Genomic DNA, 8,246 nt, shown 5'->3' with positions numbered 1-8,246 from the left:
AAATTGCCAGCGGATGGGGGGGGGGGGTGGCCATGGGACCCCTACGATCATCGATCACAGGCCCTAAAATTGTTGTCACCATGGAGGGAGGGGAGGTTCAAATGGTTCTCCAGCCACGGAGCCCTAACGACCATCTTTCCGGGGGCCCTTGTCGCTAATAATCTGTTCACTTGTAGACATACGGCATACTACAGACTAGAAATCTTCGGCGACCGCCTAGTCCGCCTACCGTTAGGTCCACCGCTGATTCATGACGGTGTTTTTTTCTATCGTGGAGGTGCATCCTTCCTCCTGCCTGCAGCGTATGCATCGGGAAGCAGACAATGTGGCAGTATGCAAGTTACCCGCTGGATAGGAGCGGGCCCGCGGCACCGCCATCATTCCGCACATCTTAACAGCATGCCCGTCATGGGGTCTAACCGCGTATGAACCGTCCGCAAAATAGCAAGGGCTGACTATCCGGCTACGTGGTACTCAAGTCCTGAAAAGGCCGGCATGGTCGCGTAGACTATTACGCCAATAATAATAATAATAAGAAGAAGAAGAACTTAGCATAGCAGTCCATACTCGGGGAAGGTTTTTGGTTTGACTTTAGTGCTGCCGGGTCTACCGCTGTGGCGCGACAAATGCACGGAATTCACTCGACTAAAACATGAACCTACCGATCCGAACCCATTCCAAGGCAATGCCGGTCAATCGGCGTCATGATAACTTCTCCAAACCAACAAGCCGCCAGATTCTGGACGGACTGGTGCAGCACCATACGCGCACCGTAATAAACAAATCCAAAATCCTCTTTTGTATGGATTCAATTCAAAATGTTGTTTCCACTTGCGTCCGCTAGCAGATTTAGAAATAAATGTGCAACATATCGCACGCACGTTTGCTTAGATGCTACAGTGTGTCTTTTTAATACCCCTAACAGCAGAGCCGATCGCAAAGATGCCAATGCCAATGGTTGTGTTGTCTCTCAGGTAGCGAGATTGAGAATGCGTGGTATTTTGTAGACGCAGCGGATGAAAATGTACGCATCAGAATCAAATAGTTTTGGGGTTTCCAAACGCACGCACACACCCAAACACACAAACACGCGCGCTCAAACTCTCACACACACACACACACACACACACACACACACACACGCACGTACGCGCGCCCGCGAGCATGAAAGCGCGCACGCCAGCAGGCACCCACGAAAGCGCGCTCGCGAGCACGCACTCCACCCCCCCCCCCCCCCACTAGACCACCCCCCACCCGCATGATCGATTACGGCTACCTTATCGGTAGAACGGTTGGTTCAGCTTTCTTGTAGCATCCTCAGCCCTAGCGCCGGGCGGGGTGGGGGATCGCGGCATGATAGAGTGAACGGTCGCTTTCCCCGCGCTGTGTGCGTGTGTGTGTGTCGAGACCCAAAAACTGGAGACAGATTTCGGCAAATTAAAAAAAAAATTATAACCACTATACACTGTGCTACATGATGCATAGAAGGTCGTTGAAGCATGAAACATGTTCAAATTAAAAAATATTAGATTAGTGTTAGACGTTCTCCTACGCTTGTTTTAAATAGGCTTCTTCACCCTCAATTGGCAGGGGCATCGAATGGTCTCATCAGCAGCAGCACGAAATAAAATAAACCATCAATACACCGATAACACTTTGAATCCCAATCCAGCTTCTCCCACAGCGCCTCAAGGTCATACACAAATTAAATAAATACTAACACCTACCAATAACAATATACAACCGCAATGCACATATATGAATCAACGCATACACCACAACACCCAATCAGCTGGCGGCGGAAGGTACGGGCAGAAGCGCAAGTAAGGCAGGGCAGGGTGAGGGAGGGAGAAGAAGCGGACGAAAAAATGGGCGCCGATATTTTTAAAATTTTTGACCGTTTTTTTTTGCTCCGCCGCCATAAATAGTTCGTCCATTTCGCCAACAGATGGCGCTAACCCGGCGCAGGCCAGCGCAGGAATCGCTGAAGTCCAGCGCGGGAGACCAGGTACATTTCCTGCGATGGAAACTGCTCGAATTTGCGCAGCGGGTTTGTTTACAAACAGAAAGCCTGACAAATCTTTTACGCTCGTGACTGTTGTAGGGTTTTTCTGACGGCTTACCAGGATAGGGCATAGGGCTAAGCTGCCCTCCATTTGTAACCGCGGTTTACGATGGCGGTGGGGAGAGAGGGAGAGTATAAATAGAGCCGAAGGATGCGCCTTCGGCCTCTTACAACCACAAAAGTCAAAGGAAGGAATAAAAACTAATTTTGTGATTTTTCCCCAGCAGAAATATCCACATTTTTTTCCTTTTCTTAAGTGACTTTCGCAACACAGACTTTTGTATCATCCCCGGAATATATTCAATATTTTTTGCGGCGTGGGAGGATGGGGTCTTCAAGAAGCGATATTGATCCCATTTTGTTATTTTTTGACTGATCACATTTTTAGCCATCTATTACCGATTCTCACCGTATTAATATTGAGCGTATGCGAGCGAGCGCAGTAAACACAACCGTTGCTATCGATTGCCAATGCTCAACTGAGGTTTTTATTCTAGATTCTAGTTCAAGGTATTTACAAGTGTACAGTTGTATATGTGAATATATTAAGCACGGTTTCTACGTATTGAATTGGTATCTCAACACTCCTCCTCAATTCAATATCCCTAACAATCCTAAGTTCATTCTTTGCATAGTGAAACTTTGTCTAGGCAAACCTTTCGTCATTATGTCAGCCTGTTGTTATGCTGAAGCTATGTACTTTAAAATAATCTTTCCGCTCTGGATTCTATCTCTTATAAAAAGATGCTTTACATTCATATGCTTCAGCCGACCTAAGTTTCGTTCATCTTCAGCTACACGTATTGTGGACTGATTATCCTCATAATAAGGAACTGGACTACTTAGCTTGCAACCTAAGTCTTCAAGCAATCGTTCCAACCATGCTCCGTGACATACTGCATTAGTAAGAGAAATTAATTCTGCTTCTGTGGACGACAATGCTATTGTTGATTGTTTCCTTGTGAGCCAACAAACTGTTGCTCCATAGACCTTGAAAATACATCCTGATAACGATTTTCTATCTAACTTGTTACTAGCCCAATCGGCATCTGCAAATGTTTTAATATCTCCCTATCCATATTTCCATCGTATAACAATTTTAAATCTAACGTTCCCTTAATATATCTCAGTATTCTTTTCAAATGTACCCAATGTTCTTCATTAGGGCAACTTTAGAACTGGATAAAATAAATCGTTGCTGCGCATAGGTCTGGAAGGGATGTTAGTGCCACATACATTAGACAGCCTATCAATTCCCGATACGGTTTATCAATTCGTTCGTTCTCTCTGCCTTTCTCTAAATTCAAATTACATTCGATAGGAGTTGCAACTGCTTTACAATCACTCATGTTAAACCGCAACAACAAATTATAAAGAAAAGTTTTCTGATGAATGTACAGTAATTTGTTTTCTTTGCAGCGTTCTATGTCCATTCCTAAGAAATGCTTAACTTCTTCACTATCTGTCATTTTGAATTGTTCTGATAGAGCTTTCTTTACTGTTCCTATCTGTTGTGGGCAGCCGTGCCGACCCCTGGACATGCCGTGGTAGTTGTGCTACCACTGGTCAATGTCCAGGGGACGACAGTGTGTCACGCACACTGTCGTACGCACACTAAGCGCGGGCCGCTTAGTGTGTGTGGTGCGCTCGGACAAGCAAGTGTTGCGAGCAGCCGGTCGAGCAGGGCTCCCGGCAGGGCACGGTACAGCTGGCGCGCGGCCGAGTATTTTAGTATGTATTGTGCTTGTGAATTTATATTTATTATGTGTACTGTTATATCAGTGTTTTTAATAAAGTACCTGATGCAAGCCTTTATTTATTATGTGTACTGTTATATCAGTGTTTTTAATAAAGTACCTGATGCAAGCCAAAGACACAACAGTGGCGACGAGGATGGGATCCTCTTGCGTAAGGAGGAACCCTAGAAGAACCCGCGGTCGCCATCACGATCGAGCGCGTCGGTTGGAGCCGGCGCCATCGCGATGGCACGGGTCCCCGCGACAGTGGGAAGCCGTTGGACGAGGACCGCTGCCGCCGCCGCCGTTAAGACCGTGCGCGGGCCGCTTAGTGTGTGTGGTGCGCTCGGACAAGCAAGTGTTGCGAGCAGCCGGTCGAGCAGGTGGTTGGTGGATCCTCCTGCCTTCTTTCATCTCCTGTTCTCTTTTCGGGACTCCTAGGGATAGAAGGAAATATTAACTATTTTGCCAACAGCTGTTCCATTTAACGTCAAGCACAATACTTACCAACCAATTCAATATTGCTTCTGTCGTGGTCCATGCTCACTTCCGTTCGTGCGTGTGTTACGATTTCTTTAAAAAAACGAAATTGATTTGATATCACAATTATCAATACAATTCAGTTTGATATAAATTGATATAATCTTTTATTAAAAACTGTACTTATCAAATAGTTTTTCCGTACTGGTTTCACGAGAGAAAAAACCGGACACACACCGACACACCTACCGCTTGCAAACTTGATTTCACACTACCACATTTTCATGTGAACGCGAAGCAGCGCCTTCCTCGTGTGGCTATATAGGTATTCCCCGATATACGCCATACTCGAAATACACGATTTCGCTATTCGCTTTTTTTTCTAAATTTGGGGGCCTTTCCGTTTAAGCTCGTAGGCTGAAATTTCAGCCTGTCAGCTTTTTGCATTGTAAATCAGTTTTCGAGCAGCTATCTAAGTGGGTATAATACACAGGTGGGCTTACCCAAGGTGTATGAATTTAGAAGACTGATTTTTATCGCTTCTGTTTCTGAATGAAGATTTTAAGAGTGTTTTGTGTATTCGTCAAGCCTTCAGAAAGCTTGTTTGAACAAAAGTTTTCACCCATCCTGTCAAAAAGTGATATTAAAATTTGGTTTGAAAAACATGCTTTGAGACCACCTGGACTACATGCACTTTGATTCTGGATTCCATCACCAGATCTCTTTAATGCACCATGGGATAAATGTAAACAAACCCGTGTTTTCGAACAGGTACTCGAATCTAATTCTAGCTTTGTGGCTAGAATAATCTAGACTGAAAATTGCAGGCTAGTTTTTTGTGTGGTTTTGTATGGAGTGTTTACATGATTTCAGCCTTTAACTGTCAAACTCCATACAAAAAACTAACTAGAATCGTGAAGGCCCCTTTTGACAGTTCTTTGAACAAATTGTACTAATTTTAGAAATCGAATGTCAAATGCAAAATAAATTCCCTGTTGGTTGAATATTAAAAACCATTTCAAAAGGTATAAAATTGAAAAATTTAGTATAAATTAGATCAAATAACTAATTTAGTGGCTAAAACCTACCACTTCATAGAAAATTATACGAAAATTAGCTATAATTTGACTGAAAACCTCGAAATTCGACTTTCGCTAATATTCGAGATATGCTATTGCCTTCGGTCCGCATTGATAGCGTATATCGGGGAGTACCTGTACAACGATACAAAGAGCGGGCGAGAGGAGAACGCTTGCGTGAATGATTGGTGTAGCAAGCGAAATTGGACAAGTCCCAGAAAAGCGAGACGCAAGAGTTTCTCTCTAACGATGGAAAGAGAAGAGCCATATGAAACATGAGGATGTTTGGTGTGACACAGCCAAGTTGCGAGCAAAACCAGACCCAGAACCCAACCGGCATCAAATATATGCATTTATTATCTGGCATTTTTTAAACTTTTTAGATGCGACGACCATTTTCGGTCAAAGCGTTCCTGTACCACTAATAGGCTTGGCTATCAGTAACTTATTAATTGCCCATAGCAAGATAATCATTCCTGCGTATGGGGGCACGGTCTATTCGAGGCTTTTACCCATGCCGATGTTATTGAGTGGTCCGAGTTGACGAATGTATCACGAGATTGACCAATTATTTGAATTCCACTTATTATTTAAAACAAATAGTTTTTTCACACCAATCGTTTACATGATCGCGGCACTCAAATGGTTGTCAAATTGAAGAGAATGCTTCGAATCGAATGGCTAAATATTGGAATCATGCCGTGTGCCAAGATCAAGTGGATATCGTGACATAAAAAATAAATACATTTTATTTTTCATTGTTTTAAAAGTTTATAATAGTTATTTTAATTTTATAATAGTTATTTGTCTAATTTGCTCTGTAATGGGATGGGATCCGAAGCCCTCCGAGGGATAACACAGGCTCTCCCATCCAACTCCTATTCCGACACGTCCTCGTCGTGCAGAGTGGTAACATGTGCCTTCATATATCCTAGCTTGGGTACACGGGCTAGATCCAACCCCTTGGGCGGATGGTGGCATATGGCGAACCAGGAGGGGGGTGGGTATCCCAGGAAACTGGGTGCCTGAACGTCGGGGGGGCAACCCGACGCTAAATAAAACGGCCACGTGGGCGCAGGGCCAGTCACCCAGTCCCATGGAACAACTGACTACAGAAAGCATCAGAAGAATACGAAACGGACTTAACGATACCGACCCAACGCAATGCCCCTGGACAACGATTAAAATGGGCTCATGGAACGTACGCACTCTTAGCAAAGCCGGAGCCTTGAAACAACTTGATGACGCCCTAGCCACATTGAGCATGGACCTCGTAGCTCTACAAGAGATTCGGTGGCTAGGGAACGGTGTGCACAACAGGCGTGGTAAGCAATGCTATGATATTTACTACAGCTGCCACGACCGCCACCACGTGCTCGGAACGGGTTTCGCCGTAGGTCCCCGGCTGAAATCCGTAATCATAGATTTCAAGGCTATAAACGATAGGCTATGCACCCTGCGCATGCGAGGCAAATTTTTTAATATAAGCCTCATAAACGTTCACGCCCCTACCGAAGATAAAGAGGAAGAGGAGAAGGACCTTTTTTACGGCCGCCTCGCTAGAACTATAGATGCGTGCCCCAGGCATGACCTCAAAATCATCCTGGGGGACTTCAACGCAAAAGTCGGTAGGGAGCCAATGTACCGCCAATACACTGGCTGTCACAGTCTGCATGAGCACAGTAACGATAATGGTAGTAGATTGGTCCAGTTCGCCGCAGCGAACAATCTGGTTGTAGGAAGTACCAAATTTGCGCGGAGGGACATCCACAAAATGACGTGGGCGCACCCGGATGGCGAATCCTTCAACCAGATCGACCACGTGTTAATAAGCCGCCGACGACAGTCGAGCCTGTTAAACGTCAGAACTTATCGAGGAGCCAATATCGATTCCGATCACTACTTGGTTGGCTTAGTGATACGTTGTAGAATCGCCCGCCCCCGCACCAATGGGGGCGGAGAAAACACGCAGCCTCGGCTCAACACGGACTCTCTAAGGGACATTACTGTCCAACAGGAATTCAAAGCCGCTTTAGACGAGTCTCTACTACCAGAAAACAGATATGAAACTACGAGCGAGAGGTGGAACGCTCTAAAAACAAAAATAATAAACTGTGCAAGAAATATACTCCCACCACGTCGTGGCAACACCAAATCTGGCTGGTTCGACGATGAATGCAGACAAGTGACCGAACGTAAGAATACTGCATACCGAGCAATGCAGCAACGGCATAGAACGCGGGCATGCGCAGAGGAATATTCACGGCTCAGACGCGAAGAGAAACGAGTTCACCGCTCTAAGAAGCATGCTTTGGAAGAGCAAAACATGCGGGAACTCGAGCAAACCAGAGAGGCGTACGGACCGACACGAAAGTTTTACCAAGCGATAGCAGGTCACCGAAACAACGTGGTACCTAAGGTAACCTGCTGTCGCAACAAGGATGGAAATCTGGTTAGTAACCAGCCAGAGGTCCTCTCGCGGTGGGCTCAGTACTTTGATGAATTACTCAACGACCAGTTAAACGAACAGCTAGAAGCGCCACTAGCAGATAGTGTCATGCTACTGCCACCTAGCATAGAAGAAACACGAAAGGCTATCCGTCGGCTGAAAAATAACAAGGCACCCGGAACCGACGGAATTGCAGCTGAACTGGTCAAGAATGGAGGTGCACGACTAGAAAACGAGATTCATCAAATTGTTACTGAGGTGTGGGATAGCGAATCGATGCCTTGTGATTGGAATCTCGGCATCATCTACCCCGTATACAAGAAGGGAGACAGGTTGGACTGCAACAACTACAGGGGTATTACGGTGTTGAATACCGCCTATAAAATATTCTCCCTGATCCTTCAGGATCGCCTTGTCCCGCACGTCGAAGAGATAGT

The sequence above is a fragment of the Anopheles merus genome, chromosome 2L, assembly GCF_017562075.2.
Source record: "Anopheles merus strain MAF chromosome 2L, AmerM5.1, whole genome shotgun sequence".
Lineage (NCBI taxonomy): Eukaryota > Metazoa > Arthropoda > Insecta > Diptera > Culicidae > Anopheles > Anopheles merus.
Note: the sequence above shows the minus strand (reverse complement) of the source record.